Below are 24,303 nucleotides of genomic sequence, written 5' to 3'. Positions count from 1 at the left end.
AGGTGCAATTCTTCAGCTACATTGGTTTAAAGATGGTGAAATGAATGACTAAAGCATTCACTCACAGTGTTTTATGAAGCAGATCTAATGTGCAGGTTTTGTGACCTGCAGTGACTTTAACTTCTCAGTAAATCAAAAAGCTTAACAAATATTAAGATGGCAAAGATTACCTGTGTGTGCCAGATTTTATCTTTTATCCGTTATCATTTAGGAAATGAAAAGCTTGAGTCGGAAATCAGACAGCCAGTCACGTGACTTGGGCGGTCTGGCAGCCCCACAAGACAAGAACCTGCAGGAGACACAGAAACTACACATTCACTGATTAGTTTTTAGTCCTTAAGAAATGGCTCTTTTTATTGTTATTATTATTAGCAACCAATGAGCTTTAGAATCAGAGCAATTCCTTTCTAAATTCCACTGCAATGAAAATTCATTATCACAAGCTAGAGGAAGCAGCTGGGTGTATAGCTCAGCTCATGGCCAGGCTTAGGGGCAGCTCCCTACACATGTGAGCTTCGGAGGTGTTGAGATTTGGGGTATAGCACACCAGCACCCGTTTGGCAACACAGAGGCTAAAGAATTCTCCTTTTTCAGCCTTGACCCAGAGCAGCAGGAAACTGGCTGCCAGATGGGATCTTGGCTAAGCCACAGGATAGAGATCTACAGTGCGTGGGGAGACCCGCCATGGTTCAAGTAGAGCATGCCCTCGATTTGGTAAGACTGTCTTGCAGTTCCTTCCTGAGAACACGGGAGGTAGCTGCCCCAGCAGAAGTGCTGGCTTTTCATGTCTACAGCCCTCCAAATATGCAATGGACCTTCAGGGTGAAACAAATATTCATATTCTACCCCAGTTCCTAACATTTTCCAAACTGAAGGCTGAGGGAGTCAACGTGAGATTGATATCTAATGCCTAAGTAGAATTGGACTTTTTCAAAACATTTTTGAAACATTTGCTGATTTATTAAATTAACATCAAGTCTACTGGTGGGATACTGAGGTGGAGTGGATAAGGCCTGCTTCAAGGCCACAGAATAATGTAGAGACCAAATCGCAACAAGAATTTGAGCCTTTCTAAGGTCCAGCTACAAACACAACAAAATAACACCATCAGCTCTGTTAGCTTGTCAAATACACATGCAATTTTTCTTCCTTTCCATACAGAAATGAAGATAATCCCAAAGGTTAGACAACCTCTGTAACAAAATCAGTCCAACTATCGGTGACACTGCAGGCTCTAGGTTTTGCATAAGTTGTCTTTGCTCCAAGAAGGTCTTCCCTTCCTCCTATCCCTGCAGCCTCTCGTCCCAACTACCAAAAGCATTTATGGCCATCCTTTCCTCTTCCATCTCACAGCGGTAAATGAATCCATGTTGAACATACATTGAAGCACAAGGAGAAAGAGAACGGAAAGAGTTTCATAAAATGGAGGTTCCATTTTTTCCTCAGAATGTAAGATCTCAATTTAAAAATGGCATCAGTTTTCTTCAGTTCTGAAGCAACACTGTAGCTGTTTAATAGCAGGAAGATGTTGATTTAAAGCACAGAAAATAACAACCCATTTCTCCTTTCAGCTGATACAAAAAAAAAAGAGTAAGAAAGATAAGAAAAGCATTCAGTGCTGAAAAATAGAACTGGGTTTACAGTTATTTCCTATGTAACGATCTCTCTGTCACAGCCTGAAAAGTATCATTGGCCAGAAGCTGACAAAGTCAAGTGCACCATTGCCATCACTCTTCCTTGATGCACACTGGTCAGAAAAAAGAAATAGCACCAAGCAACCCTGCAGCTGGGGTAAAAGTCAGCTTCATTCCAACAGTGTAAGCTGTTCATCATCAAGTAATATTTGGCCCAAAGTGTAATGCAAAAATAGTTCTATATCCAAAATAAATTACCAAGCTGTTTGCAGGTAAATCAACAGAGAAGCTTACATATTAACTAATAAAGGCCAGCAATAAACAACAACAGGACAGTTCAAGTAGGAAGAGAATCAAACTTCAAAGAAAGAAACTGGGGGACCATATATATATTAAGTGAACAGTTTTGCTATAGGTCTAAATATGTATTAGTCCTCCATTCCACCAGATCCATGCTAAAACTACAGTGGAAATTCAGCATTAATGAGTAATATTTGTCCTGAAAGTCAGGCCACCTCTTATGGAAAAGATGGAAGTGCAAGTCTCCAGGACTGTGCAGACAGACATCTGTATCATAAAAACCTTTCATATTGTATTATATAATAGCTATATTTGATATAATTAATTAATAATAATATATTTATGGAATCCTTGCATCTAGCTTCTATTTTTAAACGTCTAACATTAAAGGAAGTTGTGAGCTACTGTCCCTGTATTGCAGCATGAACAGAACAAACTCTGTCAACGACTATCAAAGGGCTAAAAGGTAACTGTACAATCTGCTCTGAGCAAGGGATGCTGTGTATCTCTTTTCTGCCAAAAGCAGATTGCGACTCAGCAAGTCAGTTTTCTACCCTGCTCTCCCTGACTTTGGGAAGTTATTTCACTGCTTCTCACAGCGTTCAGTCACTCCTGCCACATGCCCAGCCTGACACCTCTGACCAATGAAAGGTGTATGGGGATGAGGGCAGCTTGTTTTCTATGTCCTATCCACTTTTGCCTCACTCCTACCTTGATTGCTCTCGGGTAAAGCCTTGCTTTCTGCACCAAAAATATGACATCTACATCAAACTGAGTCTGACCAAAGAAATTAACTGACACCTGTCTTCACTTACCAGCCCTGGACTCCAAAGGAAAGGTACTGATAACTAAAGGTTAAAAAACAAACAAACAGACAAACAAACCACAACAAAAAACCCAACCTTACAGCACACAATCTCAACACCACTGCCTGCCCACCTTACTCCAAGGCCTGAAATTACATATAAAGACAGACTTGCTCTTAAGACACCAGTGTTAGTTTGTGCACACAGCAGGATAGGGTGAAATCCTCTGTTTCACCAGGGGCTGGGACAGTATTCCTTAAAGAACCACAGCTGTTTGCATTAGTACACGTACCTGAGCCCTTACTTTCACAATCTTTGTTTAAACCCGTCTAAGAAAGGACAGCACCATATTGCTCTCTGCTCCCACCCATTACCAGCACTGGTTTTAAATGGTGTTTGCTCACCTGCTGCTGACCTTGTAGAAGCTTGTGAATGAAGCATTACTGATCAGAATCAGAAGCTGTGGCACAAAAGCAGAGAACCTGCAGAAACAGAGGAAAAGAAAAAACAATATTAACAGATACAAGTAGGAAACATTCATCTTCTACATGGACAAGTCTGAGTAAAGAGCATGGCATGTCCATGAAGACTTTTACACAAACTACATGCAGTGGCGCTGCGTTCTTGCTAGCTGCAGGGTGAGTCACTTTAATTATGAAAGTTCCACTATTAAATGGGCTTTAATAACTAAATGCATTGCTATTTCTTCAGCTCTTATTATGATTTAATTTACCTATTCATTTTTCTGTTCTTTGAGTTCTTCGTAAAATGAATAGCTGGCATCTCCTAGGCCTGCTCCCTTTTGTATTCTTGCCAGTAGAATAACATCACAGCATTTTGCAGTAATGCTGTTTGAGCCATTAGAGATAGAAAATGTCAAGTACCTTTTATATGCAATTCTAATATTTGTTTTACTCTCCATTGTTTCTAATATCCCCAGAGAACCTTGAAAGTAACATTATTTCCTTAACAAGTTTGGCCTTTCTTCCTTCTACTTAGCAAATCATTTTCTTGGGGACTTATTTCTTGCTGTTATAGAATACAAGCAACTGCCACAAAATATTGCTGCTCATACACGTCTGGGCTAGCAAAAAGAATCTGGAAATAAATAAGCATATATCTTGTTTTATTCCTAATTTGTTAACTCTCTGCAAAGGACAACAATGGAGAACATTTCCCCATATCCCAAGTTGTTTACATTTCAGTTAAACTTCTGTTACACTTGAGCAATCCCTTAATACTTTGATCTTCCAGCTATAAAAATGGGCCTGTGATGATAATCCTGTCCCACCTTGTCGTTATTTAAAATACGAGGAGCAATAGCATTTGTTGAAAAGTCTTATGGAAACCTCTTTAAATGTTGAGAAAGGCGGATCTCAGCAGATAAACTTACGCATGGGAGTCCAACATGCAAAATGGAAAGCAGGGTATACTACAGAGACATAATTTAAGTTGATCAAGTGGATTTTCTTCGGCAGTTTTTTGTTGTTCCCATTTTGGTTTTTTTCCAGAACATAAAGATTTTCACTTGGAAATATCTTTGTAGTTACCATATGTCTTTTAGTTGTGCAGTGCCAGGGATTACATTCCTCAGAGTGGAACAAGACACATTAAAGTCCTTAACCAAGTCCCTTAGTACATGGCATGTGGGGTTTAAAATCTTTCCATGGGGCTGCATGGGATTAAACCCTAGTCATTAGGCCCATGGGATACCATTGAGCTGTGTATAACAGGGACCTGGCTTCCAGCATACCAGCACTTCGCTTCCCTGTAAACCTATTTGCAAAGCATTTAGGGGACTTGAATCCCCTGGATTCCCTCCTATCTATTCCTTTTTTTGCCTTCTAGCCTGCCAAAGAGAAACTATTTCCAGGCTTTGTCCTCTGCAATGTAAATGGCAAAATAGGCAAAGGTAGTTAACATAGCAATTTACTTGTGACAGCACATCTGCATACATGCATTACTGGACAATACCTTTTTAGCACAGTAACTTTTAGGACTTGCGTGTATTTAAGAACCACAGAGACTGGAAGCTCCCAGCTCTTCCCTCTTTCAAGGTTGTGGCAGGGGAAGGGGAGGAAGGGGGCTGAGCAGAAGCATTTATGGGAGGTAATGTGTGTAACTGAATCTCACTGGCATGCACACAAGCTGTCCGAGATGCTACTTGCACAGGTAGAGGGACAACAACGAACAGAACACCCTGTTTGCATTTCACGGACTTTTATTGGGTTGCTTCGAATGCTGCTTTCTAAAGAAAGGACACAGGATAAGTAACTCATCCAACAGGCCAAAGGAGTCACAATGGCTACTTAATTATTAAACTCTTCTAGGCACTTATATATTAATTCATTGTCTAATGTGGTGCCAAGCTGAGGCAAATAAAGGTTAACATATTCTGTTAGTCCCAATTGTTACAAGAATTTCATAGAATCGTTTAGGTTGGAGAAGACCTTTAAGATCATCAAGTCTAACTGTTAACCTAGCACTGCCAAGTCCATCACTAAACCATGTCCCTAAGCACCACATCTACACATCTTTTAAACACCTCCAGGGATGGTGACTCAACCGTTTCCCTGGGCAGCCTATTTGAATGCTTGATAACCCTTTCGGTGAAGAAATTTTTCCTAATATCCAACCTAAATCTCCCTTGCCGCAACTTGAGGCCATTTCCTCTTGTCCCATCGCTTGCTACTTGGGAGAAGGGACCGACACCCACCTCGCTACAGCCTCCTCTCAGGTAGTTGTAGAGAGTTAGGGTCTCCCCTCAGCCTCCTTTTCTCCAGGCTAAACAACCCCAGTTCTCTCAGCTGCTCCCCACAGGACTTGTGCTCTAGACTCTTCACCAGCTTCGTTGCCCTTCTCTGGACACACTCCAGCACCTCAATGTCTTTCCTGTAGTGAGAGGCCCAAAACTGAACACAGGACTCGAGGTGTGGCCTCACCAGTGCTGAGCACAGGGGGACGATCACTTCCCTAGTGCGGCTGGCCATATCGAACAATAGGGTTCATTAAATGCTGAATCTAATAATTATGTTTACCATAATAGAAATTATTCATATGAACATGATCTGAATAGTTGTGATTTATTAATTTAGACATAAATGTAATTAGCAATTGATTTCAATTGAGTCTCACTCTGAACAATAAGTTGTGTTGTAAGGCATGTACTGGAAGCGATATCCAAAATGAAATATAGAACTCCAAGGAAGGATGTTTGTTGGTATCTTCAATTTCTATCCCTGCCTCCTGCTGTGTAAGAACAGCTCTCCTGTCCAGCACAGAAGTCCATTCCTCCCCCCCCCGCCCCAAAACGACAGGAAAACCTGTCTCCCACTGAATTCTGATAGTTAAAGATCTCTTTTACAAAGTATTGCCAAGTAGAAGTTAAGCGGGCTCTCCCAGGACAGAGAGCAGCATGGAACACCTCAGCCACCATGAATGGGAAGTGCCGCAAGAAGCCCATGTTGAGGAGCTGCAGTAAAACATATCACAAGGTAACAAGATGAAAGAAAGCGCTAACTCTTAGCCACAAAACACCAGCGCCAAACTCATCCTCCTGAGGTTCCCCTTCACTGTATATCTGCTGCTGCCAGTGGCATGTCCTGCTCCCCACAGTCATGTCCACACCTCCCTACGGAGCTGTACTGATCCAGGAGTACCCTGCACAGCACCACCCTTTGCTGTTACAGCAGGGCGACTTAAATTCTTCATGACTCTGTTTTCCCCCTCTATACAACAGGGATCAAACTGCAGTCTTGGCAGAGATCTGAGAACCTTAATTCACTAATGTCTATAAACCCCTCTGAGGTTCTTATTCGGAAGGCACTGCAAAAACACGAAGTATTATCACTGATTCAAACTGACCTTCCCCTTGAAATATCACCATTTGAGCTGTAATTCCAAATCCTGACTCTAACCAAGTGCTACGCTGTGGGATTAACCACATTAATGCTTAAAGCTGTTGCTCTTTTTTTTTCCCCCAGTGTTCACAAGCTAATGCTTGTAGGGGTCTAATCTTGGACAATTCCTTAATGATACAGATTTTCAGATGAAAATTACTGCTACATTTTCCTGAACTCTAACAGATTTTAGTCTCACTGCATGTGCAACGTTGGAATGTAAATTAATTATAAATATAACATTTTCTGGATAGTCCTTCCTAATTTGAGTGTATCTATCTGTTGTCTGCACACAAACTGTAAATCATTGTATTAAGAGTGATTACACACCCACTGACACAGAAAATTCATGATCGGGTTGTGAGACATAAGAGGTTTACCAGATTGAATGTGGCATGGCCACATATTCTACAGAATTTATTATTATTTCTAACCAACCCTCCTCCCCTAAACCAAGATCCCTTAAGTATAGGACTCTCACTATACTTAAGACAGACATTTCAAATGGATGTATTTTTAAAATACACTTACATAGCTACACATAGGAATGCTGTGGTCACATTTTCAAACACAAGGTTATAGGTAGATAGTTGGGTTTTCATCGTTAGGCCAAATCTGGCTTCACTTGTACAAGGCTAGGATCTGGTGTGAGCATATGTTGGCTGGTTTACACCAGGAAAATACCCCAAATCACAGGATGCAAAGCAAAGGTGGTGTCAAATCTACTTTTTTAATGTGTTGATCTGCCATAGGACTCTGCCCAGGCAGTACTCCTGCCATGGTCATTCAGGCTTTCTCCAGTGAGGGGCCTCAAGCTCATGCAACTTAACAGCACTCCTCACCCCTGCAATGCCAGGCTGCTGTGATTTCATTAGATGCCTAGAAATTAGCACACGGAGGTCATTATTATTATTATTATTGAAATAATCTTGATAAATAAGCAGACTAGACATCTGTGGTAAAGGACATAATGCTGATTTTAGCAATGGCAAACATGGCTGAGGCAATAGAAGCTCCCAAGCCTCATCCTCGCAGGAGCCAGGGTGCCATGACAGCAATGTACTTGTTAAAAGCGGGCATACCAGTGCCATTACATTAATTCTAGTATAGAAAAGGTCATTCCTAGGGAGGGGACAGGCCCAGCCAACGACTCTCCCTCCTTGGGATGGGCAGCCATGTGGAGGGCAGGTCCATGTCCATCCCTATGTCCTGGTGAACTTGTGGTGTGAGATTCTGTTTGGCTGCTGTGAATGATCAATGATTGACTGTTCCTAAGGGTCCTCGGGGATCCCTGCAGTACACAGCAGGACTGCCATGTGCAGCTCAGTGCATAGCCATCCTGCCTGAGACATGATTCAACATTTAGGGGAAAAAAGGCAAATTGGCCTCCGCACCTCAAGCAAGAAAGTAATCTTTACAGCTCCCTGCGTTGTGCCTTGGGGCGCACCATCAGGGTGCTCCAGAAATACCTCATGAAGCAGAATTTTCTCTCATTAGAAATAACTGTAAGAGGCTTGGTTCTTCACTCACGTATTAAGCTCACTGGTTTTAGAGTGCCCAGAAACTTGGCATTTCAAGGAATATCCAAAGGACAAAGACATCTACATATTTTGTCCCAGAATCCCGGACTACAAAAGTCTGACAAAGGGACAGACAGAGGATGAGCGAGATTAACAGGCCAAGTAGGTCAGGACCAGTGTAATTCTCAGGCCAGTACAACACAGCACATTGAGAAAGCTTCCAAGAAGCGTAAACAGGAATGGATGTTTGAGACAATGAATGCCCTAATTGGATGCCCATTCTCACCGCTTCCCTCAATTAAGGAGAATCATGGATAATTCTGCCAAGATATTGATGGACAATGTAAGCATTGGCTTGAAAACTTTTGCAATTTAATGAACCAAACCCTACCCAGTTGTGAATTACAAGTGATCCAAAAATAAATCCAGGAGAAAACAGTCCAGTGACGGTTAAGTCAAAAAGTTACAAGACGATTAATCACTGAATCTTAATAAATTCTCATCAGAGGTACTACAACACAGAGCTTTTGATTTCACGTGTTGACATCATGAAGTTTTCTCAAACCTTGGAAGACTAGTTATGTTCCAGAACAGAATAAGCAGCTTCGTTATCCCTTTAAATTAAGAAGAAAAAAAAGAGAGCCAACATTTGCTCAAATTGGAGAGGCGTAACTCTTGACAGTCTCACAAAATGGCTTACAACACAAATACTGAGCCAACTGTAACCACATCTCAGCCCTGAAGTGAGAGGTAACTAATACAGCTTCTGGACAGACTGATCTACAGTGACTAGTACATCTACTTCATGAAACAATCGCTGAAGGCCTGTTGGAAGAACAGTAAGACATTAAAATGGAAACGACACATTGTAGATGTTTTAGTCTCTTCATCAATCAGCTTGGTGTACTGCTATGCCATTACAATGTAAGTGAGAACTTGGTGGCCACTTGTGTTTTATCAATGGCTTTGAGGCCAGATTTAGTCGCTGCCCAGGCCGTTAATCTTTTAGCTGGTTCTTTCAGAGCTGCGCTGGAACAGCTGGAGAAAGTTCTGGGATGGTCCTGTGCTTTTAGAGGCACCCAAGAACACCATCCCTGTGAGAAGGCAGCTCCAAAAACTCTATGCTTCATCTGCCCTTTGAGGGACATCGTTACAAAAATCAGCCCATGCCTTGTCATTGCCTACAAATCCCATCTTCCTCTTGCAGCAGGAAGTCTACAAGGGCAAGGTGAGCACAATACCAGGGTTTGGTACAACTAATTTCTTTAGTGCCAAGACAAAGCTCAGGAACAAAGTAGATACAGGCCATATGGAAGAACTTCAATGTGGTATAGTTAGCTATAACATCTGTATGATGCACTGGCTGTCAGCAGAAACAGGAGTGCATTGAGAGATGCTCTTCCACTGGCATTACTCAGTATTACTCTAAGACCAAATTAAAAGGGAAAAAAACCTCTTAAAGTACAAATATTTATGTTGAGAACTCAGATATGTAGATAAGAGGGAGGAGAAATTAGAGAGCTTCCAGAGTCAAAAGTGACAGCACACTCTTTCTCAAAAATCTGCTGTTCCGATTTCATTGCAGACCAGGCAGTATTTGGCTGTTTCCAATGCAGACTGGTTTTACGCTAGTTGAGAGCAGTCAAACCCCTTGCTTCATAAAAGAAATGGGAAGACTGGCTCAGCAGCATCATTTAAACTTGCCCTCAAATGTTTGCAGATAGACCTTGAAAAAAAGGACATATATACATATGACCTTGTATAATAGTCCCATTCCTCTGCCTTCTCTGCATAAAAACACAGGCTCACACAGATTTAACAGTATCATATTAAATTCATTTTTGCAAAGGTTCTTTTCAGTCTATCGCAACCGTTCGCTTCTGAAACTTGGTGCACAGTGCATCACAGTGAGGTCAAAATGGCAAGAAGCAGAGCAGAGGGTTTGAGTTTTCCAAAAGTCAATAGTAACACTCCAACACTTGGTACTCTCACTTGCACTGTTGCTTTGTCTGATGTACATATAGGAGCATTAAAAAAACCTAGAAATTCACAACTGCCCTGGCTCCTGGGAAACCTGACAAATCAGCAATGATAGGATTGCAGACTGCTGACAGCAGTAATGAGAGATGTATTTTACTGAGTACACCAGGGTGATCAGACTCATATGGTTAGAAGAACCGACCATAAACATGGAAAGAGGACACAATCAGCGACTTAGGGAGCACTCACTTAAGCAAGAACATCCACAGAGCACTAATTAATGAGCAAACTAAAGGGGAGCAGGCAAGAGAGAGTCTTCAAGGTGGGCAATCGGTTCTGTACACCAGCAGGCCTGGCCGGCAGCACAGCAGTCAGAACAAATCGGGGAAAACAAAGCTGAAGGACTCCCCAGGAACCACAGCTCAGGCAGCTGGTACAAGGTCTAGGTCCATCTTTGCCCTGGGTGATGGAAAGAAGGAGATATTGCACCGGAGGTGCCAGTGCTGCAGCAGGCACAGGCTGCATAGTCTGTAAACAAAGAGAAAGACAAAACAGGATGAGCTGCCTCACAAAAGATGCCACGAGGTATCCAAAAAAAAAAAAGAATGGGCTTGTACCTTTGCTAACATTTGCCTTGGTGCAGGCATACTCTTTTGAAATGAAGGGCTGTATTATTAATGTTTGAAGTTTACTGATATGAAAGACTTGAAATGTACACTATTGCTTAGTATAGCTACATACTTAGGACAGAACTGAACACCTTTAAGACAGCTATGCAATCATATCTGAAGAAAATGTTAATGCAAAATTGTACATCAAAATACTTCCATTTATTCATATAAAATGTTTGCAAGTGACTAAGTATTTGCGTGTGCACATACACAGAGTCACCATCATGCTTGTTTAAAAAAATAAATTAAAAAGAAAAAATGCTCTAGTAAGTATTTCCAGAAAATAAAAATTATTACAGATAACAAAGGATATATTCACATTTTTAATTCAAATGAATAATCTCTATTCTTCCCTTGCCTAGCTCTGATGCAGAGCGTCCTTATCATGTGATCACCGAAATGTTCTTGCTACTCAACATTGCTTTAAATTGCTAGGTTTGATGGGGGGTGTGTTGGTTTTGTTTTGCGTTTTTAAGTCTCTCACAAATTTTACAAGGCTGCATACACTTAGCAGGGCTCCATTTTCACACGTGTCTCTCTTCCATAAAAGCCGCTTGCTTACTTTAAATATAGCTACAAGCCAAGAGAAAATGATTACAAAGAGCACTGTCATTAGTTTAGTACCATCAGGACAATGTTTATGGGAGTTTATACTACAGAGGAGCTCATATTTGAATAACACATGCATGTTGTCCTCAGACAAGGAAAAAAAAAAAAAGTCCAACCGACCATGTAAGCCAAGTCACAAAATTTAATTAGGAAGATAAGAGTTGGGGGGGGGTTGGGGGGGGGGGGGGTTAGGTTACGGAAAAACATAATTTTAGGCAGAGAATTAGCATCTTCTAATAATCTTAGACAAAAATGATTTTGTTTTGCTTTGGTTTGTAAATTAGCTCATGATTAAAGTATCTCTCTAGTTGAGCTTCATTGTCTTTTTGTGCCTATTTTCTGAATGCAACCCTGACCTGAATACTCTTGTAGCTCAAGTACAAGATTTGAAAGCATGAGAGGAACAATTATTATAAAGTGAAGTACTTTCAGTTTTACTGCAAAATCAATGAACTTTCAAGTGATTTTTATCATATTTTGCAGCTGTTCTGTTTGCTTTGAATGATGTTTATCACATCAAAAACTGTAATACTTTTAAAGGATGCTTTGTCTAGAAACTTCCTCCACCTTTATTTTCTTGCACCACCCAGTGCTGTTCCCAAGGATACTTTTATCTTGTGATTTTCCCATGCCTCAGAAATTATCTCTCTCAACACCTAGGCCAGTGACTTTGCTCAGACCCTGCCCTGTTCTCTCACACAGTTCCTTAAATGAGGAAAAGTTCCAAGTTCCCAACTTAATTCACAGTTTTGCAGCAGTTCAGTTATATGTCACCATTCAAGGCTACCTCTCCGACACTTTTGCTATCTAAAGGAACATCCCCATGTGACCTAGGTGTGCAGAAGCTCACATCATCTGTCAGGAGCCATACAGTGAGAAGCAGGGAGGTGGCACTCCTCCCGTGGGACCTGATCCATAAGGTCATCTGTGGACATCAGAGGTAAATATTCCACCGACTTCAGTAGTACAGGGTTAGAAGCACAGCTCTTCTTACTCTCAGCTACATCTGTTTCCAGATGCATCCTCTACCTCAAGCAAAGCCATCTCCTTCCCCAGATGGGATTACAAAAGTCAGGACCTTTATGAAAAGACCTGTTGGGTTACCTTTCCCCACCTTGACCCTTTCGGCCAAAGCTGCATGCTCTGGACAATATTTACCATAAATCTGCTGCTCCTTCCCAACTGCTATGGATTCTGCTGGATATTAACAACCTAATCCTACAAACCTTCCTCCCTGGGCAGAGATCCATTAGCAGTCCCTTGGACTCCAACACGACTGATATAATTATTCATAGAATCATAGAATGATAGAATGGTTTGAGTCGGAAGCGACCTTAAAGACCATCTAGTTCCAACCCCCTGCCATGGGCAGGGACACCTTCCACTAGACCAGGTTGCTCAAAGCCTCATCCAACCTGGCCATGAACACTTCTGGGGATGGGGCATCCACAGCCTCTCTGGGCAACCTGTTCCAGTGCCTCAGTACCCTCGCAGAGAATAATTATTATTGTGGTACTCCACTGTATCAGCCACTACACACACACTTACTAAATGGATGGCTTCTTACCTCAGATAATTTACAATGCAGGTTACAACCAGATGCAACAGGGGCAAAGCCACCATGAGGGGAGAGGAAAAACAGGAAGGAATGAGGCAACAATAAAAGGCAAACAACCAAACCCAAAATATGTATCAACTGGCATAGTCTTGTAGGCATTGCAGCAGAAGAGAATTTATTCATGGTGCTATACCCAGCAGCACTCTATAATAAAATTATATTTCATACATTTACCAGTACATAAAATTAATGCAGCTGTGTAATTCCTATTATACTTCCTTATGTAATTCATATCACTCCTATCTCATTTCTATTTAAATCAATAGAAATTTAATTTTACTTAAATGCTTACTGATCACCAGTAAAACCTTTGCTTTCTTTTTTTTTAACCCGAATTATTTGTTTTATGAGAGCTAATACAAAGACGTACTCATGCTGTTTCACAGTTCAAGTAACTGGCACTCACACCTACTTTTAAATCACATTCACTGACCTTCTAGATGACTTCCTTGGATGCTTCTGACCAAGGCACAGATTACAGAAGTTTTACAACGCACCATTCCACTGCTCAACTTAAAACAGAGTAAATGAGCCTTAGTGTTGCTACTCTGTGGTACCAGACCAGATAGGTACCTCTGCTATAGTAAATAAGGTAAAAACACATCAGCTAAAACCAAAGTGCAGGTGATGACCACAACCCATCTAATATACGGTAAATTGATCATATACCTGAGCCCAAAGAGAAGAAGAGAGAGACTTTGCATACAAAAAGTATGAAACACCTTGTAAGTTATATAACTACTTAAAACATGAAGCTCAGGGGAAATACTACTTTGAGGACATGTATTGGCAGTTATACCACTACAGGGGAATTAATTTAATGGATCAGAGCCTGGAACACTTGAACCATCTATTGCTTGTCTTCTGACCAAGCAGGATGATAACTATTCTCTTAAACCCCTCCCCGGGGGCTGCCTAATTGGCCTTTATTTAAATTCACCTGGTTATAGCCCTGCAATCACAGTTTCCAGCCTTTGTCTTGTTTCATCTAGCATTTCATTTTTTCATTCTTTTTTCATCTTTTTCAAAACTGCTGTTAATTAAATTTAACAAAATTGAAAAACCTAAACAAGAATATAAGACATTCAGCTGGGATTATACCTACAGTACAAGTGATTCCAAGCTGGAAACAAAGGTGTTGTTTGAATCCTTGGAATGCAGATTCACCTTTCCAAATGCAAAAAAAAAAGTCACACTTACAGCTGTTCCACATTATACTGTTACATAGGTACTCCCACAAACATATCCATCTTGATGCAAATAGAAAAAAATATGTGGATTTTGGTGAAAATTTCATCATTTCATAATTTAATTTGGAATACTTTACATTTAGGAATTGCTTAATTTCAAAATTGTATTTTGAGTTCTTTTTATGTTACCTTAATCTATTGGTATTTTCTCTAACATGTCAATATTTATAATGCATTACACATACAAACATAGAATTATACTTGGAGGGTTTTGTACTTCACTGTGAAAAGACTGAGACAGTTGCTACTTAAACCTCCCAGGACAGAATCATCTTCTCTCCAGTTTGGGTGCCTTAAAACTGTTTGGCACCAACACAGGTCAGCTCTTTAATAATTCTTTTTTAAATAGTTATTTCAGATTAGTAGAAACACTGTGTATGTCATAAAATAAAAAATGTGAAGATATAATGAAAAAGGAAATTTTTGCTTCTGACAATAATTCTAAAAGAAAAAAATATATATTGTGCAAATCAGACTTGATAAACTTCATAGATTTTTAACAGTAGACAAGCACCAGTGTAATCACTTATTTTCATGTCTTCCATACCGTCTGAATCCTTATTATCTCCCATTTTGAATCCAAAAGCCATGATTAAACTGGAGCACATCTTACAGCACAACATGCAATATTTTCCAGTGACAGAGCAACCACTTCAGCCTTTAAGTTGTTCCAACAGTTAATTATCCTCCCTGATAAAAATGTGCCTTATATCTAGTCTGAATTAGTCAAGCCTCGCCTTTCAGCCCTGGACTCTTTTATAATTTTTTGCTTATGTTACTGCTTGTATTTTTTCCCCTGTAGATATTTTTATCACTGTTTAACCTCCTCTTTGATGAACAAAATGTATTAGATCCTTGACTCCCAATTTCCAAACCAGGTTTCCATTCGGATAATTCTTTCTGTCACTCTTCCCTGAACTCTAACCTTTTTAACTTCCTGGTGAAGTATGGCCCCTTGGAGCAGACACAGTAGCAGCTGCTCCCTCTTAAAGCCTTTCCCTTTCTCCAAGTCCAGGGATTTGTTCTTCTGGCCACATTCAGCTACTTGCCCACCTCTAATCCAGAATTTCTTTGCCGGGGCTTCAGCAGATTCCCAGTATCACATAACATGATCTTAGCTGCTAGAAGAGCCAGGTAAAAAGAAATAGAAAGAAAGTTGGAAAGAAAGGCACCTCTGTGCACTTGGTTTGTTTCCACTGCTGTCCTGAACTCAGCTGTTCACAGGTGCAGCTTACAAGCAGCTTTCTGCAGCTTTGAGACTTATTTTATTTGTATCACTAATGTTACAGTAGAAGGACCCACAGCAGACTTGTAAGCACCAAAATCGGGAGCACATACAGCATACCTCCTTAGGTAGGGCCCCATCTCAATTGTTCCCCATAACCTATTTTAGATGAGTATCAAAACACACAATCAAAATCTGCAGGAAAACGTTTGATAGAGATAGTGTACAGCTCTTGCAAGGAGAGCACTAAATTTGGGAAAACCTGTTGTCTGGCACAAATTCTAGAGCAGTGCGCTTATTTGAGCTAGTTGCAGCACAAAAGCTTTGAAGAACATTAAGGAGGAAAACGACAACAAAAACAGTTCCCTCTGCAACATTACCTGCTCTCAGCTGAGCTAATACCCTCTGTGTTTTTGCAAAGCATTGGGGGGGGTGGGGTGTCGGGGGGGGGGGGGGGGGGGGATAAAAGAAAAAAATCCAACAGCAAGTAAAGAGCCCTCAGGGTCTGGGCCAGAAATTCATACCAAAACAGTATTAGTAGTGACTGTAAGTCTCTCTACAGAAGCTTTCAGAAAAAGTAGTCAAGATGCTTACACTTTTTAATGGATTGTCTTTTCTAAGAAATAACTTGCAGGGGATGAAAGGAAGCCCTGCAAAAGCTGGTGTCACAGGTCTTGTTGACTCACTGCTCTGTGGGCTGTCCCCACAGACTCCCTGGTTAGCTTGTGCGTAAATGCAGAACTGAACCAAAGCCTTCATGTGGTGCCAGGGGATGCTGTAACCCAATCTTCTAGAGGAGTCTTAAAAATCTATATCCCTTCCAAACCATTTGTGTGTATTAAAGAATCAGTGAGTCTTTTTTCATAATTGTCCTTGTATAGATCAATGCTGTCATTCATGTGAGTATCTTGAATTAGGTTCCCCAAAATCATCATACTGCCTTAAAAAGCTTCTACACTTGATATATTTGATGCTGAAGTAATGTATTTGATGAAACTTCTATTTAGATGATAAATTCTCAGGTCCTGTATGGCATCTATTAAAAAAGTGTAACTTGTAGGCCTGAATTATTCTGGGTCACACAGACCTCATATAAAGGAGCGGGGGCTCCCTTACTCTGCATAGAAGATAGTGACGGGCTATGATGGTGTGTGTTTGAAACATTAGGAAAGGCAGACTCCAGGTAAGTAATAAATTGCTGTATGTATTTGTCTTAGGAGCAGGTTAGAAATTTCCCTTGTTCACTGGCATTTACAACCCCCCCAAAGGACAACACTTCTGAACACACAAAGTTTAACATGGTAATAAAAACACATCTTAAAAGCCCACACCTCTGTGTTTCAGTGCTTAAAAAAGGTGGCAGCTTGACAGACCTGGAGACTGACAGCAGCAGTGTCAGCCTTCCTCACTCTACTCTGCCAAAGCACCTCAACCTTGACCTGAGGAGAAAACCACGAAGGGTTTGAGTGGGATTTCATGCCCATTCACTCTGGCATCTCTGCTGAGATTGCCAACAAGGGGGCCAATTAGTGCCTGCTTCGGAGGATCATTTTTTTCACTGTGTGGAAATGACACCTGTCCACTGAAACTGGGCAGAGACCCACCAATTCCCTGGGTGGCAGCAACTGCACAGCCACTGCAAGGGTTACTGCTCCTGGTTACTCCCCTTGCACCAGGCACGCAGCAACTCCAAGTCGTTGTCTAAGTGGGACCAAATGCATTTTCCTTTCCCAACAAGTAGTCCTTTCTGATTTAAAATAGCAGCCTTGCGTTAAAGGTTGAATTTAAAAAGTGATTCTTACTATTCAAGGTCCTGGGGCCTCACTGAAGATCAGAAGGCCAGTTTTGCTGTGCAACCAAGTAAAATCCTATCAAGAAATTGCACCAGGGCAGAAGGAGATGAAGAGAGAAGGCTTCAGCCCTTTTTATTAAACAGAGAGAAAATGCCACTTCCCTGCTGGACTCTTTCCCTCCTCACAAGCCCTAACTGGCAAATTCCTTGAGTGCTTCCTTGCTCTTCAGTACAACAGCAGCTGCCTTACCTGTTCATAGAAGAGAAAGTGTTACAGGAAGGCGGTCCCCTCACCAGGAGACGGACAGGCTTGAGCAAGCTGCTACAAAACATGGGACTGTATCATAAAGCAATCAACTGGACTAGTGGTAAAAAGGGAGTAGCAGCCACTGCAATATGGGTAGACTCTTCAACTTAGACACTATAAAAGACATCACACTTTAATTAAGGACTTAGCAGTGCAGTTTGAAGAAGAGGCCATTTGCAGTGTAAACTGTTGAAATATTACTTAATGGAATGGGAAACTTCATTTTGGGTTAAAATAATTTTATGAGGATTATATTTCATAAATTCCAGTTCATTCAGCTTCATTTTGTCAGAAAAAACAGGTAAAAGTCGTTCTCTTTAAAATCAGACATCACCCTCCAGTTCATCTGTCACCAAGACAGGCTTGCTAACCTCTCCAAGGATGTCATCTGACTAGAGTTTTCTATCACCCTTTGTCATTCCAGGTGCATATCTTGACAATTTTTTTAGATCCCTGTCCAGAGTCTCCTCCAGGAATCTAGAAGGACCATGAAGATTGCATCAAGGACTTGATTAAACAACAGATAACATTCGTACCCAGCACACTAACCTCATTTGCAAGCTCTTGCAGTAAATGATTGACAGCTGATGCCCTAAGCAAAACTGCTGTTTATAAAGTCCTTTTCAGTCCAGCTACATTAGTCTCTCCGCATAGCAGAAGTCAGTACACTGCTATCAAAACCAAGTCTGTGACTGATAATATTGAACTCTTCATTACCCCAAGTGTTGCTGCAAGTAATACCCTGAGTTTGGACACCACCGTTCAATAAAGGCTTATTATTATAAATATTCGGCTTATGTCATGATGAGAACAAACAGCTATGCAGCCAAGGTGAAAGGGGTGAATTGCAAATAGGTCTAGGTTATGATAGAGACAGTGCCCTATTTTTATGAAATTACCTTGTAGCCTGGCACCAAACACAAGTTCGGTGGAATACACTGGATCCTGTGTATTCAAACAAAACTGGTTAGTTGTTAGCAGTTTCTAAAAAAACTAAATCGTGGAAGGAAGAAGTGCTGTCAAATGATGCAGAGCAGGGTTCTTCTGTTGTTTAAGTCTGATATTTCTAATACTTTTAGTAAGGTTCAAATCTTAGCAAAGATTTTTTTAAAATTTTTTTAATAGTTTCTTGAATTAGATAAGACACCACTGATAAATTGTGTCTGGCATTACAGTTCATGTGACTTGTAAGAATAGAGACTTGTCCTGACCTCCTCTCCTAAATTCACTTTCTCTCCACTCCAGAGGTGGCTGCATGCTGGCACTGGCTGTTCAGAGCTGGCTATGCACCAGAATCTCTCAGAAAGAGAGCTGCTAATCAGTCCCTGGGACCAGCACCCACATTGCTCTGCCTAAAGTCACAACACACTCTTCTGGTTCCTCTGTCCACTCTGTATTTCAGCCTAATTAACCAACAGTTTCTAATGATAAAAATAATGAAAGAAAGAAATGACTTCCCAGAACTATGAATACATTGATTCACATGTGCTGGGCAGTTGCCCTGCCAGCTTTGTTGCAAGAGGAAAAAGGAATAATGAAAAAGACTTTCATTTGACCGAGTTCCTTATTATTGCACTTGTGTGCTGTGTGAGTCAAATTGGTCAAGAACATCACTGGGTCTTCTGATGCGTTGTTCCCTGAAAATTTAGGACTGATAAGGGTGCTTGATCACCTAAACTGGACTACAGCAATGGTCCATATTTACAAAATGTGCTCAAATCCTGCAGAACCTCTCAGAACACAGCAGAGACAAGGGACTCCAGGAATACACACACCATACGCCCATCCCTTTCAGATTATGTCCTTTACATTTATTACCTCTGAAGGGAGCCCATTTTCGCCTGTTCCAGACATATCTACAGTCCCTCTTACCTCAGCATCTGAAAATTTCAGAACTACGTGAAACACATACCACCCCAAGAAAGTTCAAGTGCTATTATGACGCACCAAGAGTTAAGTGGGGAGCCCAAGACAACACCAAAACACTGTCATCAAACAGGGAACTGAACCATACTACCAACGGTGTAACTTTGCAGAGCTGTAAGTAACAGGTCATACATACATAGCTGAAATACCGATGGCCAACAGGGAGCAAAACTTAAGAGGGAACTCAGGGTCAGAAGAGAGGAAGATGAACCACTGCCTTGCCTTGCTAAGAAACAATTATAAAGGCCGGCCCATCCCTCATTCATTCATACAAAGGAGAGCAAAATTAATTTCCTGGAGGCAGGAAAGCAGGAGAAAGAAATCACTTATTTTTTAGGGAATCGTAAACTCTTGCATAGAAGTGCAATGAATATCCAGACAGAGTGGAACAATTCAATCCTGCTCCAGAAAGAAAGTCCCACTGATAGCAGATATATGTCCAAGAAAAGAATTTAGACATGAAACTGAAATCTTAACTTCTTAGAGAATTTTTCTAAAACACTTAAGCATCTTCCTGCTTAAGAAGGAAGAAAAAAATGTGTGCCAGGGGTCTTTCAGTAATCTTTCTAAAGATTAAATACCTTGGATATTTTCCTTTCTACCTTAACCGTACCTTACAGAACTGCAAAGAACTGTCATTCTCCCCAACTGACTCCCCCTACCAAAGTTACTGATCTCACATGAGACATTCAGAACAAGATGAGCACCACCCCTTAGCTGCTGAAATTTGGTGTGGTACCTCTAATGGAAATAGGCACTAATGTGCTCAGTGTAGCAGATGAAGGATGGACATACATTTTGGTGAGTTATGAGACAGATGTGGGGCTGAAGAATGAGACTTGTAACATTTTAACCTGGTGCAACTCATCAAGTCAAGCTCAGTCAGAACCCAAAGTCAGCAGTCATTTAAAACTAATTGTTTTTCTTCTTATTTAGCCTGACAAACATACAACTCCCAGGCAAGTACAGAGGCTGGTCTAGAAAGACAACTCTTCTGCAATGTATCCTCTAAGCCAGAGGAGAACCAAAGAGGGAAAGGAGCGTTCCCATCAGGTTCTCAGTATAAACCAAGAGCTATTTTCCCCAACCTGATTCAGTGCAGCTTTTGAAGTCTTCAATAACCACTAGGTCACTATATGTTTTGACCACCTCACATTATCCCATTCAGAACCCTCCAGTCTGACAGACAACATTAAAAGACATGGCACGTCCACTCCTGAAATGTCAGCTCCTCATTCATGTACAAAGTTCACTTCCCCATCAGCACAGGGGGTATAAACTAGAATATCTGCTCAGCCGTAACACAGGCCATTCACGTAGTTCAAGACACCTGAGACAGTTCCCATCATCAGCTTTCCCACTGAATTAGTGCTGGTTAATAGAAGCATAGAATCATTTAGGTTGGAAAAGACCTTCAAGATCATCGAGTCCAACCCACTAAACCATGTTCTGGAGTACCCTGTCTACGCACTTTTTGAACACCTCCAGGAATGGTGACTCAACCACTTCCCTGGGCAGCCTATTCCAATGCCTGACAACCCTCTCAGAGCAGAAATTTTTCCTAATATCCAACCTAAATCTCCCTTGCCGCAACTTGAGGCCATTTCCTCTTGTCCTATCTCCAGCCACCTGACAGAAGAGACCAGCACCCCCCTTACTACAACCTCCCTTCAGGTAGTTGTAGAGAGTTAGGGTCTCCCCTCAGCCTCCTCTTCTCCAGACTAGACAGCCCCAGTTCCCTCAGCCGCTCCTCATAAGACTTGTGCTCCAGGCCCCTCACCAACTTGGTTGCCCTTCTCTGGACACGCTCCAGCACCTCCATGTCTTTCCTGTAGTGAGGGGCCCAAAACTGAACACAGGACTGGAGGTGCAGCCTCACCAGTGCCAAGTACAGTGGAACAATCACCTCCCTGCACCTGCTGGCCACACTATTTCTGATACAGGCCAGGATGCCATTGGCCTTCGTGGCCACCTGGGCACACTGCCGGCTCATATTCAGCCAGCTGTCGACCAGCACCCCCAGGTCTTTCTCTGCCGGGCAGCTTTCCAGCCACTGTTCCCCAAGCCTGTAGCACCGCATGGGGTTGCTGTGACCGAAGTGCAGGACCCAGCATTTGGCCTTGCTGAACCTCATACAATTGGCCTCAGCCCATCGATCCAGCCTGTCCAGATCTCTCTGTAGGGCCTCCTTACCCTCAAGCGAACGACCCTGCCTCCCAACTTGGTGTCATCTGCAAACTTGCTGACAGTGCACTCAATCTCCTCGTCCAAATCATCAATAAAGATATTAAGCAGAACCGGGCCCAACACCGAGCCCTGGGGAACACCACTTGTGACCTGCCACCAACTAGATTTCACCCCATTCACCACAACCCCCTGGGCTCGTCCATCCAGCCAGTTTTTCACCCAGCGAAGAGTACACTTGTCCAAGCCGTGAGATGCCAGCTTCTCAAGGAGTATGCCATGAGAGACAGTGTCAACGGCCTTGCTGAAGTCCAGGCAGACAATATCCACAGCCTTTCCCTCATCCACTAGGCGGGTTACCTGGTCATAGAAGGAGATCAGGCTGGTCAAGCAGGACTTGTCTTTCATAAACCCATGCTGACTGGGCCTGATCCCCTGCTTGTCCTGAACTTGCCATGTGAGTTCTCTCAAGACAAACCATTCCATAATCTTGCCCGGTACCAAGGTCAGGCTGACAGGCCTGTAGTTCCCCAGATCCTCCCTCCAACCTTTCTTGTAAATGGAAGTCACACTGGCCAGCCTCCAGTCCTCTGGGATTTTTTTTTTATTTTTTTTTTTGGGGGGGGGGGGGGGGGGGAAATGGGACAGCATAGCCTTGTCCTGAGCCTTTAAGATTTCTTTCTTATAGAATGTCCATCCTTCCTGGACCCCTTTGCCCTTCAGGACCGTCTCCCAAGGGACTCTCTCAACCAGTGCCTCAAAGAGGCCAAAGTTTGCCCTCCGGAAGTCCATAGCGGTGGTTTTGCTAACCCCCTTCCTTGCCTCACCAAGAATTGAGAATTCTATCATTTCATGGTCGCTAAGCCCAAGATGGCCTCCGACCATCACACCTCCCACCAGTCCTTCCCTATCTGTAAACAATAGATCTAGCAAGGCTCCTCCCCTGGTTGGCTCCCCCACCAGCTGTGTCAGGAAGTTATCTTCCACATACTCCGGGATCCTCCTAGACTGTTTACTCACTGCTGTGTTGTACTTCCAGCAGACGTCTGGAAAGTTGAAGTCCCCCACAAGAACAAGGGCACACGATTCTGAGACTACTGCCAGCTGCTTGTAGAACGATTAATCCGTCTCTTCAACCTGGTCGGGCGGTCTATAACAGGCTCCCAGCACAATATCTGCCTTATCGGCCTTCCCTCTCATCCTCACCCATAAGCACTCCACCTTGTCATCACAATCGTGTAGCTCTCTACACTCGAAACCCTCCCTAACATAGAGAGGCACCCCAGCACCTCTTCTACCTTGCCTATCCCTTCTGAAGAGCTTATAGCCATCCATTGCAGCACTCCAGTCACAGGAGTCATCCCACCATGTTTCCGTGACGGCGACTAAGTCATATCTATCCTGCTGCATGATGGCTTCCAGCTCCTCCTGTTTATTGCCCATGCTGCGTGCATTGGCATAGATGCATTTGAGCTGGCCTATCAAATCCACCCCTAACATTGGCATGCTGCCCCCAGGCTCATCTCTGGTGCACCTAGTTTTATCCCTTACCCCCTTCAAACCCAGTTCAAAGCCCCCTCTATGAGCCCCGCCATCTCACGAGCAAGGATTCTTTTCCTGCTTTGAGGCAGCTGGATACCATCTGTCACTAGCAAGCCCAGTGCCATGTAAACCTCCCCATGATCAAAAAACCTAAAATTCCACTGATGGCACCAGCCTCTGAGCCACATATTAACCAGGTGTGTTTTCCTGTGCCTTTCAGTATATTTCCCTGCCACTGAAGGGACTGAGGAAAACACTACCTGTGCTGCCGATCCTTCCACTAATTGTCCCAGTGCCCTGAAGTCCCTTTTGATTGCCTTTGGATTTCTCTCTGCAATCTCATCACTGCCAACCTGCACAACCAGCAATGGGTAATAATCAGAGGTCCGAACCAGACCAGGGAGTTCCCTGGTAATGTCTTTTACCCGGGCCCCAGGGAGGCAGCAGACTTCCCTGTGGGATGGGTCAGGTTTGCATATTGGGCCCTCTGTCCCCCTCAGAAGGGAGTTGCCTATGACAGTTACCCTCCTTTTTCTTTTTTCAGAGGATGTGAGAATGTGTGGGGCTGCCCAACTGAGCCTAGGCACCTCCCTAGATAGGGCTTCATCTACATCCTGATCTTCATTGACCTTGTCCTCAAGTTCCAGAGCCCCATACCTGTTGTATAGGGGCAGCTGGGAAGGTGAGGGAGACTGGGAGGGGATTCACCTGCCTCCCTGAGCAGGGACCCGTGTCCATTCCCCTCGATCTTGTAGGTCCCCTCCTGCCTGGTGGCAAGAGGGCAGTGGAACCTCCGCCTCTCGCAGAGCCTCCATCTGCTGCCTCTGCCTCAGGGATGGTAGGGTGTGGGTCCACCAATCTATCTCCCTCTCTCTCACACTCCCTGGTACTCCTCCACCTTTCCACCTCCTCGTTCAGCTCTGCCGCCAGGCTGAGCAGATCACCCACCTGGTCACACCTCACACAAGAGGCGTCCCCGCTGCCCTCCCGCACCAGTGACAGACTCGGGCACTCCCCGCAGCCGGAGACCTGGACAGCTG

At 42.8% G+C, this 24,303-nt stretch overlaps 1 protein-coding gene across 1 annotated transcript in view; it reads left to right on the top strand.

Moving 5' to 3' along the window:
* PTPN14 (protein tyrosine phosphatase non-receptor type 14) overlaps window positions 1–9,895 on the top strand; it is a 488,901-nt gene extending 479,006 nt beyond the window's left edge. Inside the window, exon 19 of the transcript XR_007510092.1 lies at window positions 9,880–9,895. The gene's annotated coding sequence lies outside the window, so the exon portion shown is untranslated. The remainder of the gene's footprint in view (window positions 1–9,879) is intronic.
* The last annotated feature ends 14,408 nt before the right edge of the window (window positions 9,896–24,303 follow it).

Source organism: Accipiter gentilis, chromosome 30, assembly GCF_929443795.1.
Source record: "Accipiter gentilis chromosome 30, bAccGen1.1, whole genome shotgun sequence".
NCBI classification, from domain to species: Eukaryota; Metazoa; Chordata; class Aves; order Accipitriformes; family Accipitridae; genus Astur; species Astur gentilis.
The sequence above is the reverse complement of the archived record's forward strand: the minus strand, read 5'-3'. Positions and strand labels throughout refer to the sequence as shown.